The sequence below is a fragment of the Eumetopias jubatus genome, unplaced genomic scaffold (assembly GCF_037043125.1).
Source record: "Eumetopias jubatus isolate StellerSeaLion01/CBP00866 unplaced genomic scaffold, mEumJub1_p1.0 scaffold_8, whole genome shotgun sequence".
NCBI lineage: Eukaryota > Metazoa > Chordata > Mammalia > Carnivora > Otariidae > Eumetopias > Eumetopias jubatus.
The window spans coordinates 33,140,631-33,158,440 of record NW_028274814.1 but is presented as its reverse complement, the minus strand read 5'-3'; the positions used below and the strand labels follow the sequence as shown (position 1 = coordinate 33,158,440).

Here is a 17,810-nt window from a genome sequence, read left to right as displayed (position 1 = left end):
ATCACCCACACTGTGGAATGCAGTCAGCATTACCGACTTTTAAGTGCCCCCCTTTTTTTTTTGTTTTAATTCAATTAGTCAACATATAGTACATTAGTTTCTGATGTGTAGAATTCAGTAATTGATCAGATGCTAACACCCAGTGCTCATCCCATCACATGCCCTCCTTACTGCCCATCACCCAGTTATCCCTTCCCACTACCCAAATCCCCATCCAGCAACCCTGTTTGTTTCTTATAGAGTCTTTCATGGTTTGTCTCCCTCTGATTTCTTCCCATTGATTTCCCCTCCCTTCCCCTATAATCCTGTGTTATTTCTTATATTCTACCTATGAGTAAAACCATAAGATAATTGTCTTTCTCTGATTTCATTCAGCATAATACCCTCTAATACCCTCCAGTTCCATCCGTGTTGATGTAAATGGTAAGATTTCATCCTTTTGATGGCTGAATAGTCCTGCGTGCATGCGTGTGAGAGAGCATGTGACATCTTCATCCATTCATCTGTTGATGAATATCTAGGCTCTTTCCACAGTTTGGCTATTGTGGACATTGCTATGAACATGAGGGTGCAGGTGCCCCTTTTCACTACGTCTGTATCTTTAGGGTAAATACCTAGTGCAATTGCTGGGTCGTAGGGTAGCTCTATTTTTAACTTGAGGAAACTCCATACTGTTTTCCAAAGTGGCTGCACCAGCTTGCATTCCCACCAACAGTGTAAGTGCTTTCTTCATCCAGAAATGCCCTCACACGCATAGAATTCTGTTGGACCAAATGTTTAGGAACTCCATGCCCGGTCAAGTTAACACACAAAATTAGCTTTAGAAGCCACCTTTTTAGTCCCCTCTTCATCCTCAGTCCAGTGTTACTGGAGCCCCTAGGTTCTGAGCCTTTAATCTGTATTTTTTGTTTTGTTTGCTTTCCTTATCACAGGTTTGATGGGTGCCTTGTTAGATCTGCTGAGTTTCTATTTGTCCATCTTCCAGATTTAAGACTGGCTTTCTGCTCTCCTATTCACATTTTTGTGGGCTTATATTTTTAAAATGTCTTTAGTCAAGATTTGTGGAGAAGAGCTCTTACAGTACACTTCTTTCCCCTGTCTTAACCCTAAAGTGTGCTTTGAATAAGCAACTTGATGTTTAAAGTACTAGGTGTTTAAGTTGTAGTGGTAACTATTATGTGTGCACCGTAGATGTTTACCAGAATTTTAAGTCGGTACATACATCCATGAACACAAATTTAAGAATTACATGTACCCACATGTATGAATATTAATGCATTTGTGTGTAAAATGGGATAACATTCCTTTGTAGGTATTAGTCTTTGCCTTGTAAGGCTGAAGGAGTAAAATGCCGTAAGAAAAAGGTGTCTGAATACTTACAAATTTTAAAAATCCTAAGGAATGTTAAACTGTGTTTTTTTTTTCAACTAGAATTGGAAAATTCCAGATGTACTAAAGTCCTTCAATTCTATGAATTATTTCAGTTTTCCTAAATACCTAGTTTAGTATCTAATTTCACCTAAACAAATCTAGAAGGTATTTTGATAAACAATGGCCGTAGCCTGATTGTAGCACATTCCCATGCCCTCTGGAATTGTGGTTTTGCATTGTTAGAAAGGAGTTGTAGTGTGGTGTTCTTGGGTAAGCATTTTAGGTACTTTGCTTTAGTGTGCTACAGACTAACATCTGCTGGTTAAGCTTCTGCAGGGGGCTGCAGGATTATAAGATTAAAAATCTACATAAGCACATAAGGAATTTCCTGCACTTCTTGGGGTTATCTTAATTTGTTAGGCTGATTTCCTTTCCCAGAATCAAATTTGGATCACTTGCAGTGTGCTGTTTTGCATCCCCTTATTTTTACTGGTCACCTCGTCAGTGTTGTGCAAGAGTCTTTCTGGTGTGACTCCTTTCTTGAAATGTGATTAAATTATTGACTGACTCTGAATCCCTTGACTACTGTCAAAACATATTTGTGTCAAGGTTTCAATCCCTGTCATAATTTGAGTAGTTGATTAGTAGTAGAACTTGATTAGTTCACTTTGAAGACTTTTTAATGAGAGCATTTCTTAGCATCTCGATCTTTCTAAATCATTTATAACAAGACTAATATATCAGAACTTTGTCTTAACATACAGTTGGGGTTACTTTCAATCACCTATTTATACTCCAAAATGTACTTTAGTAACTTATTTCTCTAATTAGTTTTTACTCCAATAGTAAAAGGTAGTATTACTGATAAATTTACAGAATCTTGATGTATGTAATATGTACGAATGCATTTATGAGAATGTACATTATATAAGTTCTGAAACATAAAATTACAAAGTGAATAACAAAATTCTACACCTAAAACTAATGTTATGCTGTATGTTAACTGGAATCTAAAGATTTGAAGGAAGAATAAAACCAGAAATAATAAAAACCAGAACAAAAAATACATACAAACTCAACATCTAAGTTAAGATAGCAAGACCATTAAGACACCTGTGTGCTTCTTCCAAAACCCATTTTGTCTGATGTGGAGGGGAAGTCACTTTCCCAGATTCTGTTTCTTTCCTTTGTTCTCAGTTTTATCAAGGTGTAAACATCCTATTTAGTTCTTCCACCTTTGACCTTATGTAAAGGACGGGCTATGTGTGGTCTGAATTTTTTCTACTCCACCGCATTCTAGGATTTATCCTCTCATATAGTACTCCCATTTACTTCCAGGCCTAATACTGTGTGAACACACATATCAATTTTCTGTCATTGGAGGTTTTCCCTGTGTACAGTCTTGGAATGTTACCAGCCATGTGGCCATGAACGTTCTTGAGCGTCTTCTCTGCTCATGTGGGACCTTCTCGCTTGGGAGGGGCATTACTGGGGCACACCATGTGTGCATGTTTGAGTTTGAGATGATTGCAAGTGCTTGAGACTTCTGCCCAAAATTTCATCCACCAATAGTTTTTAAGAACATAAATTGGCTTTCTATTTTTGCCAAATGAAGAGTTAAAAATGCATATTACTGTTTGTTTTGAACTGGCCATTATAGGAGCTTAAACAGCCTCCTGTTTGTTACTCCTTCATGTGTTTTAAGTGGGTATTGCCTTCTGTTTTTGGTCTTTTTTTCTGTACTGATCTATGTACTATCTTCAGGTTAGTATTTATTTAAAAGTGTGAAAATCCGTTTCCCTGGTTAGTACCTCATGTTTCACTGTTTGGGAGAATGGAGGATCTTCACAGTATCAAGATGGGTTAAAATCTATTTTTAATTTAAAACTTCCCTTTCATATAAGTCTTTAATTTACCTGACAGCCATTTTATATTTTAGTCACCCTACAGTACATCATTAGTTTTTGATGTAGTGTTCCATGGTTCATTGCGTATAACAATGGTTGGAAACTGACACTCATTTTAATGTTTTCATGTAGATAATGTCCTATCCCAATAGCATGATCGTTCAGCCTTCACTAATGGAGCTCCACACCCCTGGCATACATTAAGTCCTCATGTGGGAGAGTTTCTGAGCTATTCAGTTTCATTCTTCAGTTTTTCTATGCTTACCATTGTCATGGCTAGTTTTGGTTTTTTAGTTTTCTCATGCATTTGTATTTTCTTCTAATTCAATTATAATATAGTGTTCAATTTTCTGCATTTCTCCGTGCTCAAGTTAAGTATACTTTCAAACCCTGTCATTTCCCCCATTTCCCATGTACCTCCCCTCTGGCAACCACCAGTTCTGTGTATGTTGGTCTGGTCTTTTTGCTTGCCCCCCCTTTTTTTCTCTTAAATTCCACAAATGAGTGAAATCATATGGTATTTGTCTCTAACTTATTTAAATTAACATCCCTTCTAGGTCTATCCATGTTGTAAATGGTAAGATGGCATTCTTTCTTATGGCTGATATTCCATTGGAATATATGTATCACATGTATCCATATAGAATGAATTTCTTCAATGGATGGACACTTGTATTTCCATATCTTTGCTATTGTAAACAATTGTGGTTAGCATAGGGGTATGTGTGACTTTCCAAATTAATGTTTTCCTTCCTTTTGGTAAATGCCCAGGAGTGGAATAACTGGATCCTATGGTAATTCTAGGTTTACTTTTTCAAGGAAACTCCCTCCTGTTTTCCACAGTGGCCTCACCAGTCTACATTTCCACCAGGGTGCACAAGGGTTCCCTTTTCTATATCCTTGCCAACACTTGCTGTTTCCTTTTTATTCTCGCCATTCATACAGCTAGAAGATAACTCATTGTGGTTTTAATTTGCATTTCCCTGACTGAGATTTGAGCATCCCTCCATGTGTTTGGCTGTCTGTATGTCTTGCTTATGGATTAGAAGTTTTCTCACGCTGGAAGTTATTAGAGAAACCCTTTCTGGAGAAATAAAAGAACTAAAATCTAACCAAGTCGAAATCAGAAAAGCTATAAATGAGGTGCAATAAAAAATGGGGGCACTAACTGCTAGGATAAATGAGGCAGAAGAGAGAATCAGTGATATAGAAGACAAAATGATGGAAAATACAGAGGCTGAGAAAAAGAGAAACTACAGGATCACAAGGGCAGAATTCGAGAGATAAGTGATATAAGATGAAACAACATTAGAATAATTGGGATCCCAGAAGAAGAAGAGAGGGAGGGGCAGAAGGTATATTGGAGCAAATTATAGCAGAGAACTTCCCTAATGTGGGGAAGGAAACAGGCATCAAAATCCAGGAGGCACAGAGAACCCCTCTCAAAATCAGTAAAAATAGATCAACACCCCGACATCTAAGAGTAAAACAAGTCTCAGAGACAAAGAGAAAATCCTAAAAGCAGCTCGGGAGAAGAGATATGTAACCTACAAAGGTAGAAACATTAGATTGGCAACAGACCTATCCACAGAGACCTGGCAAGCCAGAAAGGACTGGCATGAGATCTTCAGAGCACTAAATGAGAAAAATATGCAGCCAAGAATACTATATCCAGCTAGGCTGTCATTGAAAATGGAGAGAGAAAAAGCTTCCAGGACAAACAAACTAAAGGAATTTGCAAACAGGAAACCAGCCCTCCAAGAAATATTGAAAGGGGTCCTCTAAGCAAAGAGAGAGCCTAAAAGCAGCATAGATCAGGAAGGAACACAGACAATATATAGTCACAGTCACCTTACAGGCCATAAATTGGCACTAAATTCATACCTTTCAATAGTTACCCTGAATGTAAATGGGCTAAATGCCCCAATCGAAAGACACAGGCTATCAGATTGGATTAAAAAACAAGACCCATCAATATGCTGTCTGCAAGAGACTCATTTTGGACCCAAAGACACCCCCACATTGAAAGTGAAGGGGTGGAAAACCATTTACCATGCTAATGGACACCAAAAGAAAGCTGGGGTGGCAATCCTTATATCACACAAATTAGATTTTAAAACAAAGACTGTAATAAGAGATGAAGAAGGACACTATATCTTACTTAAAGGGTCTATCCAACAAGATGATCTAACAGTTGTAAATATCTATGCCCCTAACATGGGAGCAGCCAGTTTTATAAGGAAATTAATAACAAAATCAAGGAAAGACATTGACAACAATACAAAAAGAGTGGGGGACTTTAACACCCCCTGATTGAAATGGACCGATCATATAAGCAAAAGTTCAACAAGGAAATAAAGACTTTAAATGACACACTGGATCAAATGGACTTCACAGACATATTCAGAACATTCCGTCCCAAAGCAACAGAATACACATTCTTCTCAGTGCCCATGGAACATTCTCCAGAAGTGATCACATCCTAGGTCACAAATCAGGTCTCAACCAGTACCAAAAGATTGGGATCATTCCCTGCATATTTTCAGACCACAATGCTTTGAAACTAGAACTCAATCACAAGAGGAAAGTCGGAAAGAACTCAAATACATGGAGGCTAAAGAGCATCCTACTAAAGAAAGAATGGGTCAACCAGGAAATTAAAGAAGAATTAAAAAAATTCATGGAAACCAATGAAAATGAAAACTGTTCAAAATCTTTGGGATACAGCAAATGCAGTCTTGAGAGGAAAGTATATAGCAATACAAGCCTTTCTCAAGAAACAAGAAAGGTCTCAAATACACAACCTAACCCTACACCTAAAGGAGCTGGAGAAAGAACAGCAAATAAAGCCTAAACCCAGCAGGAGAAGAGAAATCATAAAGATCGAGCAGAAATCAATGAACTAGAAACCAAAAGAACAGTAGAACAGATCAACGAAACTAGGAGCTGGTTCTTTGAAAGAATTAACAAGATTGATAAACCCCTGGCCAGACTGATCAAAAAGAAAAGAGAAATGACCCAAATCCACAAAATCATGAATGAAAGAGAGATCACAGCCAACACAAAACAAATACAAACAATTATAAGAACATATTATGACCAACTCTATGCCAGCAAATTAGATAACCTGGAAGGAATGGATGAATTCCTAGAAATGTATCAACTACCAAAACTGAACCAGGAAGAAATAGAAAACGTGAACAGACCTATAACCACTAAGGACATTGAAGCAGTCATCAAAATCCCCCAAGAAACAAAAGCCCAGGGCCAGATGGCTTCCCAGGGGAATTCTACCAAACATTTAAAGAAGAATTAATACCTATTCTCCTGAAACTGTTCCAAAAAATAGAAATGGAAAACTTCCAAACTCATTTTATGAGGCCAGTATTACCTTGATCCCAAAACCAAAGTCCCCATCAAAAAGGAGATTACAGACCAATATCCTTGATGAATCTGGATGCAAAAATTCTCACCAAAATACTAGCCAATAGGATCCAACAGTACATTAAAAGGATTATTCACCATGACCAAGTGGGATTTATCCCTGAGCTGCAAGGTTGGTTCAACATCCGCAAATCAATCAACGTGATACAATACATTAACAAAAGAAAGAACAAGAATCATATGATCCTCTCAATAGATGCAGAAAAAGCATTTGACAAAGTACAGCATCCTTTCTTGATCTAAACTCTTCAGATATAGGGACAGAGGGTACATACCTCAATATCGTAAAAGCCATCTATGAAAAACCTACAGCGAATATCATTCTCAATGGGGAAAAGCTGAGAGCTTTTCCCCTAAGGTCAGGAACTCGGCAGGGAAGTCCACTCTCACCACTGCTATTCAACATAGTATTAGAAGTCCTAGCCACAGCAATCAGACAACAAAAAGAAATCAAAGGCATCCAAATCGGCAAAGAGGAAGTCAATCTCTCACTCTTTGCAGGTGGTTTGATACTGTATGTGGAAAACCCAAAAGCCTCCACCCCAAAACTGCTAGAACTCATACAGGAATTCAGTCAAGTAGCAGGATATAAAATCAATGCACAGAAATCAGTGGCATTCCTATACACCAACAAGACAGAAGAGAGACAATTTAAGGAGTTGATCCCATTTACAATTGCACCCAAAGCCATAAGATACATAGGAATAAATTTAACCAAGGAGGCAAAGGATCTGTACTCAGAAAACTATAAAATACTCAGGAAAGAAATTGAAGAAGACACAAAGAAATGGAAAAACGTTCCATGCTCATGGATTGGAAGAACATACATTGTGAAGATGTCAATGCTACCTAGAGCAATCTACACATTCAATGCAATCCCCATCAAAATACCATCCACTTTTTTCAAAGAAATGGAACAAATAATCCTAAAATTTGTATGGAACCAGAAGAGACCCCGAATAGCCAGAGGAATGTTGAAAAAGAAAAGCAAAGCTGGCGGCATCACAATTCTGGACTTCCAGGTCTATTACAAAGCTGTCATCATCAAGACAGTATGGTACTGGCACAAAAACAGACACATAGATCAATGGAACAGAATCGAGAGCCCAGAAATGGACCCTCAACTCTATGGTCAACTCATCTTTGACAAAGCAGGAAAGAATGTCCAATGGCAAAAAGACAGTCTCTTCAACAAATGGTGTTGGGAAAATTGGACAGCCACATGCAGAAGAATGAATCTGGACCATTTCCTTACACCACACACAAAAATAGACTCCAAATGGTTGAAAGACCTAAACGTGAGACAGGAGTCCATCAAAATCCTACAGGAGAACACAGGGAGCAACCTCTTCGACCTCAGCCGCAGCAACATCTTCCTAGAAATATCAGCAAAGGCAAGGGAAGCAAGGGCAAAAATGAACTATTGGGATTTCATCAAGATAAAAAGCTTTTGCACAGCAAAAGAAACAGTCTGCAAAACCAAAAGAGAACTGACAGAATGGGAGAAAATATTTGCCAATGACATATCAGATAAAGGGCTAGTATCCAAAATGTATAAAGAACTTATCAAACTCAACAGCTAAAGAACAAATAATCCAATCAAGAAATGGGCAGAAGACATGAACAGACACTTTTCCAAAGAAGACATCCAAATGGCCAAGAGACACATGAAAAAGTGCTCAACCTCACTCGGCATCAGGGAAATCCAAATCAAAACCTCCATGAGATACCACCTCACACCAGTCAGAATGGCTAAAATTAACAAGTCAGGAAATGACAGATGCTGGCGGGGATGTGGAGAAAGGGGAACCCTCCTACACTGTTGGTGGGAATGCAAGCTGGTGCAACCACTCTGGAAAACAGTATGGAGGTTCCTCAAACAGTTGAAAATAGAGCTCCCATATGATCCAGCAATTGCACTACTGGGTATTTACCCCAAAGATACAAATGTAGGGATCCGAAGGGGTACGTGCACCCCAATGTTTATAGCAGCAATGTCCACAATAGCCAAACTGTGGAAAGAGCCAAGATGTCCATCGACAGATGAATGGATAAAGAAGTGGTATATATACACAATGGAATATTATGCAGTCATCAAAAGGAATGAGATCTTGCCATTTGCACCAATGTGTTTGGAACTGGAGGGTGTTAACGCTGAGTGAAATAAGTCCATCAGAGAAAGACATGTATCATCTGACCTCACTGATCTGAGGAATTCTTAATCTCAGGAAACAAACTGAGGGTTGCTGGCGTGGTGGGGGGTGGGAGGGAGGGGGTGGCTGGGTGATAGACATTGGGGAGGGTATGTGCTATGGTGAGTGCTGTGAATTGTGCAAGACTGTTGAATCACAGATCTGTACTTCTGAAACAAATAATGCAATATATGTTAAGAAAAAAAAAAGATAGCAGGAAGGGGAAAATGAAGGCGAGTAAGTCGGAGGGGGAGACGAACCATGAGAGACGATGGACTCTGAGAAACAAACAGGGTTCTAGAGGGGAGGGGGGTGGGGGGATGGGTTAGCCTGGTGATGGGTATTAAAGAGGGCACGTTCTGCGTGGAGCACTGGGTGTTATGCACAAACAATGAATCATGGAACACTACATCAAAAGCTAATGATGTATGGTGATTAACATAACAATAAAAAATTAAAAAATATTTTCTCATGCTTTCTTATGGGAAATGTCTTGCTGGTAACGAACATTAAACCTACTTAACAGGCACTAGTCTGATTCTGACAGATTCCTTGATTTTCATGGAAATAATGATCTGTGTATTAGAGAAAGAAAAGACAGTCTGTATAACAAACATACCTGCCCTTTCTGTAACTGTAGCTGATGGACAGTGATTAAACAACTGTAAACATTACAGAATGCTCACCAAAGCATTACCGACTATATTACCTATGCTGTACTTCCCATCCCTGGGACTTAACAACAGGAAGTCATACTCTTAATCCCCTTCACCCATTCTGCACTCCCCTCCCCTGTGGCAGCCATCAGTTCTCTGTATGTATGAATGTTTTTGTTTCCTAGATTGTACATAAATGAAATTATGGTATTTGTCTTTCTGACTGCACTTAGCACAATACTCTCTAGGTCCATCCATTTTGTTAAAAGTGGCAAGGTCTCCTGAGAGCTGAGTAATATTGCATTGTATACATACATCACTCCTCATTCGATGGGCACTTGGGTTGTTTCTGTACCTTGGTTGTTGTAAATAATGCTGCTATAAACATAGGGGTGCGTGTGTTTTCTTGAACTAGTTTGTTTCCTTTTCGTAAATAGTAGTGGGATAACTGAATCACACGGTAATTCTGTCTTTGAAAGAAACTTCCGCTGGTTTCCACAGTGGCTGCACCAGTTTCCGTTCCCACCAACAGTGCACGAGGGGTCCCCTTTCTCCACATCTTTAACACTCATTATGTTCTTCTTGATATTAAGCATTCTCACTGGTAGGAGGTGATATTTCATTGTGGTTCTGATTTGCATTTCCCTGATGATGAGTGATGTTGAGCATCCTTTCATGGGTCTGTTGGCCATCTGGAGGTCGTCTTTGGAAAAAGGTCTATTCAGGTTCTCTGCCAATTTTTTAATTGGATTGTATTTATTTGGTGTTAGCTGAATTCTTTGTGTGTTTTGGATATTAGCCCCTTATCAGATATATCATTTGCAAGTATCTTCTCCCATTGAGTAGTCATCCTATGAATTGTTTTCCTTCACTGTGCAAAGTTTTTAGATTGATGTAGTCCCATTAGTTTTGTTTTTTTTCCTGCTTTCCCTTGCCTGAGGAAACCTATCCAGAAAAATGCTGCTAAGGCCAATGTCCAAGAGATCACTTATGTTTTCTCTTAGGATTTTTATGGTTTCCATTCTTAGGTCTTAGGATTTTTATGGTTTCCATTCTTAGGTCTTAGGATTTTTATGGTTTCCATTCTTAGGTCTTAGGATTTTTATGGTTTCCATTCTTAGGTCTTAGGATTTTTATGGTTTCCATTCTTAGGTCTTCAGTCCATTTTGAGTTGTGTGTAATGTAAGAACGTGGTCCAGCTTCATCTGCATGTAGCTGTTGTCTCAGCACCTAGTGAAAAGACAGTATTTTCCCCATTATATACTTTCACCTCTTGTGTTGTAGATTAATTGACCATTAAAATAGATTTCTGGGCTCTCTTCTGTTACATTTATGTGTGTCTATTTTTCCGTCAGTACCATACTGTTATAGCTTCATAGTGTAGTTTAAAATCTGGGATTAACACCTCCAGTATGGTTTCTCAGGACGGCTTTGACAGTTAAAGGCCTTTTGTGGTTCCACAGAAAACTTTAGGATTCTTCTATGAAAAATACTAGTATTTTTTTAAGATTTTATTATTTGACAGGAGAGAGAGAGAAAGCAAGCAGGGGGAGTGGGAGAGGGAGAAGAAGCTTCCCATGCTGAGCAGGGGCTTGATCCCAGGACCCTGGGATTATGACCTGAGCTGAAAGCAGATGCTTAACTGACTGAGCCACCCAGGTGCCCCACTACTGGTATTTTGATAGGGATTGCATTGAATCTGTAGATTGCTTGGGGAAGTAGACATTTTAGCAATATTCTTCCAACCCATGAGCATGATGTATCTTCCCATATGTATTCATTTTTTTTGAACAATGTCTTAATTTTGAGAGTACATATCTTTCACCACCTTGGTTAAGTTTATTCCCAGGTATATTTTGGTTCAATTGTAAATGGAATTGTTCTATCTTCTCAGTGTACAAAAACATGGCAGATTGAGGATGTTAGTATCCTTGAAACTTAACTGAATTTACTGGTTCTGACAGTTCTTCGGTGTCTTTAAAGTTTTCTGTACATACTATCCTGTCATCTGCAGATAGTTTCACTTTTTCCTTTCTAATTTGCATGCTTTTTTTTTTTTGTCTGATTGCTGCGTCTAGGACTTCAGTATCATGTTGAATAAAAAGGACTATGGACATCCTTTTTCATCTCAGAATAAGAGCTTTGTTGCCCCAATTGAGTAGGATAATTACTTGTTAAATATGGACTTTATTATACTAAGTTCCCTCTAAAACTCAACACATGGGTTATCTCATGAATTGATGAATTTTTGTCACTTCATCTCTTGAGATAGGGTTTTTATCCTTTTCTGTGATTTGAGTATAGTTAACATAGTGTTTAGTTTCAAGTGTACAATATAGTGAATGAATCAATTCTGTACATTGCTCAGTGCTCATGAGTGTCCTCTTAATGCCCTTCACGAATTTCACCCCCTACCTCTACTCTGATAACTATCAATTTTTATAGTTTTATTTTGTTAAATCTCACATGACTGAAATCATGGTATTTGTCTTTATTTAGCATTATATCCTCTAGAACCCTCCCTGTTGGAAATGCCAAGATTTCATGCTTTTATGGCTGAGTAATATTCCATTGTCCATATACATCATCATCTGTTGGACAGTTAGGCTGCTTCTATATCTGGCCTACTGTAAATACTGTAATAAGAATGGGGGTACCTATATCTTTTAGAATTAGTGTTTTCATATTCTTTGGGTAATACCCAGTATTGAAGTTATTAGATCACAGGGTAGTTCTGCAATGGCCTCATGAAAAGGTGTTTTAGCCAGTGTGCAGGCAAGCTCTGGGTTAAGGATCTCATAGTAGAATACAGAAAAGTTAAGAGCCAGCCCCAGGCGGATTGGGTGTGGGGGTTGTATCTCTTTCTTGCTTATATCCAAAGTCTCTTGGTAAGCTCTTTGGGAATTACCTATCATTTGTTTTCGATAATCACCACATGCAACTTCAGCAAGGTATGGGAAGTAATCTCCCTTCATTTTAAGATAGAAGACCTTATTCTCTGGATTAGTTGCATTGGCTATTAAATACTTATCCAACAATTCCAGCACCGTGGTGCAGATGGACCTCAGCTCAGACTCCACTTTCTCACGATAGTCCTTAATCAGCTGCAACTTCTTGTCTGAGGTGTCGGTTTTCTGCTCGATGCTTGAGATGACCCTCCAGGCGGACCTGCGGCCCCCAACCACGTTTTTGTAGGCCACCGAGAGCAGGTTGCGCTCCTCGTTGGACAGCTTGGGGCCCTGCTTGGTCACAGCCTTCATGCAGGTGGCCATGTCCTAGTGTTCGGCCTGTTCGGCCAGCTTCGCCTTCTGGATCAGCTCCGTCTTCTCCATGGGGACGCGGAGAGGAGGGCGAGCACCGACCTGGATCCGGAGGAGGCAAGCGGACGGCCTTCACGTCTCCGCGGTGTGAGTCCCACGGCTTTTGGCTTTACCCTGAATGAAGACTCCTACAAAGACAGCATCCTCGTCATGCAGTTGCTTAGAGACCACCTAACATTATGGACATCAGACAGTGCAGGAGAAGAATGTGATGCAGCAGAAGGGGCAGAAAACTAAACGCATACAGGGTGGTCATCCTTCTTCCCCTCAAATCTTTTTACTCCTTTCCATTCCTTATTCTATTTGGATTTCCTATAGCAAAGAAACCCATTCTTGTGTATGGAATCAACTGTTTATAGTCTTCACACCACAGCTTTGGGAAAACTCCATTCCTTGATTTGTCTTGGCTTTCCTGGTGTGCAGTTACTGCTGTACAAAAGTATTAATAGCTTCATTTCATATAAACATAAGTAACTTCCAAACATTTAGAGGACTAAAAATGTATCTGGTATTGAAGTAATCGGAACCAGTTCTGCAAGTGACTGTTTTGTATTACTGTGAAGATATGAAAATGTAATCATTACAATTTCCAAAGTGTTCTACATAACCTCTTAATTTCTACATTCCCTCCCTTACTCTTCAGGGGTTTCCTTTCAGTAAGCAACTTTTCCTTGCCTTAATGTATTCCTTTTTGGTAGGAATCTAGAAGTATTCGATTGAATGGAAAAGCATTTGGCATTTCTGCGCTGGAGGTCACAAATTGAAATGCCTCCTCTATCATATATGATGGAGGTCTTGTATATCTGTGACAACAGGAAGTTTCCTTATTCATTCTTCATTTGTTGCTGTTTAAGTTGACAATTTCCCTTCCCAATAAAAATTCACTTACACCTCCTGCCTTTGTAGTTCTGGTATTCACTTTACTATGTAATAGAAGAAGTATGTTGCTGCCAGAACACAAGTATTGCTTTTGGCAAATTAAGGTGTGTGTCATTTCTTACTACGCTAGAAAGGGGAGATAAAGTACACAAGTCCAAGTCTAAAACGTTAGTACTTTTCCATGCAGATTTGTGCACATATGAGAGGGTGTCCAGTTTGTCTAGTGATTGTCATGTAGAGAGTTGGACCACTATTGTGGGTTGCTAATCATTGACTGTAGCCCTAAAAAAGCCTTGTGGAAATGTTATGCCCTATGTAACAGAGTAACATAAAATTACATTTTATAAACCAAAAAAAAAAAATCATAGGGTAGTTCTATTTTTAATTTGCGGAATCTCCATACTGTTTTCCAGAGTGACTACACCAGTTTGTTCCCACCAACTGTGCACAAAGAGTTCCCCTTTCTCTGCATCCTGACCAATCCTTAATTCTAGTGTTGATTTTACCCATTCTGACAGGTGAGGTGATAGCTCATTTTAGTTTTGATTTTCATTTCCCTGATGAGTGATGTTGAGCATGTTTTCATGTCTGGCCATCTGTCTTTGGAGAAATGTTTGTTCATGTGTTCTGGCCATTTTTTTAATTGGGTTATTTGAAGTTTGTTGGTGTTGGTTTATAGAAGCTGTTCATATATTGAGGATATTAACCCTTCATTGGATATGTCATTTGCAAATATCTTTTCCCATTTAGCACATTCTTTTAGTTTTGTTTCCTTTGTGCAGAAATTTTTTGTTTGGATGTAGTCCAAATTATTTTTGCTTTTCTTTAGGAGGCATATCTAGAAAAATTTGTTATGGCTGATGTCAGAGAAATCACTGCATGTGCTCCCTTCTAGGATTTTTCTGGTTTTAGGTCTCACATTTAGGTCTTGAATCCATTTTGAGCTCTTGTGTATGGTGTAAGAATGTGGTCCAGTTCCATTTTGCATGTGGCTATCAGTTTTCCCAGCACCATTTGTTGAAAAGACTTCCCATGGCATATTCTTGCCTCCTTTGTTAAAGATTAATTGACCAAATAAATGAAGATTTATTTCTGGGTTCTCTATTCCATCGATCTGTGTGTCTATTTTTGTGCCAGTGTCATACTGTGTGTATTACTATGGCTTTGGGTAGTGTATCTTGAAATCTGGAATTGTGATACCTCCAGGTTTGTTCTTGTTTCTCAGGATTACTTTGGCTATATAGGGTCTTCTATGGTTCCATACACGTTTCAGTATTTGTTTTCTGAAAACTGTTGCTGGTACTTTGACAGGCATTGAAGCAAATCTATAGATTGCTTTGGGTAATAGACATTTTGACAGTGTTCTTCCAATATATGAACATGGAATATCTTTCCATTTGCTTGTGTTAACTATCTCTTTTGTCGGTGTTCTATAGTTTTCAGGGTACAGATTTTTTACCTCTTTGGTTAGATTTATTCCTAGGTATTTCATTTTTGATGCAATTATAAAAGGTGATTTCTGCAATTTCATTGTTAGTGTACAGAAATGCTATCCATTCCTGGGTATTTTACATCCTACCATTTTATTGAACATGTTTATTCTAGTAGTTTTTTGGTTGAATCTGTAGGATTTTCTGTGTATCATGTCACCTGCAAATAGTGAAGTTTTTACCAATATGAATACTTATTTTTATTTCTTGTTTGATTGCTATGCCCAGGATTTGGAGTACTATGTGGAATAAGTGTTGAGAATGGATCCTTGCTTATTCCTGATCTTAGGGGGAAAGCTGTTTTTCACCAGTGAGGATAAAGTTAGAAGTGTGGTTTTCATATGTGATGTTTTATTATGTTGAAGTAGGTGTCTTCTAACACCATTTGTGTTGAAAATCTTTATCACTAATGGATGTTGAATCTTGTCAAATGTTTTTCTTCCTCTGTTGAGATGATAGGATTTTTATCCTTCATTTTGATGTGGTTTATGGTGTTGATTTGTGACTAATGAACCGCTCTTGCATCCTGAGAACAAATCCCACCTGCCTGTGGGGAATGATCTTTTTCATTTATTTTTTGAGGCATTTTGCTAATATTGAAGATTATTGCATGTATGTTCATCAATGATACCGTCCTGTAGTATTGTGTGTGTGGTGTCTTTGGTTTTGGTATCAGGGTAATGCTGGCCTCAGAATGTATTTGGAAGCCTTCCTTCCTCTTAATTTTTGGAATAGTTGGAGAATAAGTATTAACTCTTTAAAAGTTAGAATTTGTGAATCCATCTGGTCCTGGACTTTTATTTTCTGGTAGCTTTTTGATGACTGACTCAATTTCATTACTTGTAATTAGTCTGTTCAGATTTTCTATTTCTTCCCAGTTCAGTTTTGGAAACTATTTCTAGGAATTTATCTATTCTAGGTTGCCAGCTATGTTAGCATATAATGGTTCATAGAATTTCCTTTATAATCCTCTGTATTTCTGTGGTGTCAGTTCTCATTTCTGGTTCTATTTGGTCCTTTCTCTTGAGTCTGGTTAAGGGTTTATCAATATTATCTTTTCAAATGATCAGCTCTTGGTTTCATCACTTTTTAAATATTTTTAGTCTCTACACCATTTATTTCTGCTCTGATCTTCCTTTTGCTCATACCTTGGGCTTTGAATTTTTTCTGGTTGCTTTAGTCATAGGGTTAGATTGTGCCTATATATATATATATAGCTAGATTGTGCTATCCACTTCCCCCTTACAATTGCTTTCATTGTGTCCCAGAGATTTGGAAACATTGTTTTCACTTTCATTTGCCTCCATGTATATGTGATCTCTTATTTGATTGCTTCAGCAACACATTGGTTGTTTAGAGTCTTTTGTCTCCACATGTTTTTCCAGGTTTTTTATCATTTCCAGTTTCTTACAGTCGTGGTTGGAAAAGATGCATGGTATGATTTCAATTTTAAATTTGAGGCTTGTTTTATGGCCTCATAAGTAATCTATTCTGGAGAATATTCTATGTGGACTTAAAGAATGTGGATTCTAATTTTGGATGGAATATTCTGTATATATGTCATTTCCCTCGGGTCCAATGTGTCATTCAAAGATACTATTTCCTTATTGATTTTTGTCTGGATGATCTATCCACTGATATGAGTAGAGTGTTAAAGGCCCCAACTACTGCACTACCATCAGTTTGTTAATATTTACTTACATATTTAGGTGCTCCAGTGTTGAGTGGGTATTTACAATGGTCCTATCCCCTTGTTGGATTGTTCTTTTTAACATTACAAATTGCCCTTCTTTATCTCCTGTTGGTCTTTGTTTTAAAGTCTACTTTGCCTAATAAGAGTATTGCTACTTCAGCTTATTTTGCCCCACTGCCATGAGCATGGAAAATGTTTTTCCATCCCTTCACCTGGTGTATGGGTCATTAGGTCTGAGGTGAGTCTCTTGTAGGCAGCATATGGAGGAGTCTTATTTTTTTCTCCACGCTACCACTTTTTTTTTTTAAGAGCATTTAAATCCTTTCCATTTGAAGTAATTACAGATAGGTATGTACTTATTGCCATTTTTAAAAATGTTTTCTGGCTGTTCCTTCTCTTGCTCTTTGTGATTAATAAGTATACTGTTTTGTTTGGCTTTCTCTATTGTGTATCATAGGTTTTTGGGTCATGGCTACCATGAGGTTCATAGAGAATATCTGAAGTAAACAGCAGTCCATATTAAGTTGTTTAAGTTCAAATATGCTGAAAAAGTTCTTCCCCCCTTCTCTTGCCCTTTTACTCCTTCTCCACATTTTATGTATGTTGTCATGTTTCTTTTTGTTCCTTTTTCTTATGCTGAATTATGGCCATTTCTCTTCCATTTAAAGAAGTCCTTTGAACATTTTGTTTTGTTTTGTTTTGCTTCCCAACTGGTTATCGGAAGAGGCTACGTTATGTACTTTAGTCTGTCCTTTTAATACTAATTCCAGCATTGCTAACATACAGTATTATATTCAGCGTACGATGTAGTGATTCCACACTTCTGCATGTTACTCGGTGCTCTCCATGGTGAGTCTC

The 17,810-nt window shown here is 38.2% G+C and overlaps 1 pseudogene; it reads right to left on the bottom strand.

The window, feature by feature from the left end:
• Window positions 1–12,251: 12,251 nt before the first annotated feature.
• Window positions 12,252–12,857, bottom strand: LOC114217716 (14-3-3 protein theta pseudogene; annotated as a pseudogene).
• Between the last annotated feature and the right edge of the window lie 4,953 nt (window positions 12,858–17,810).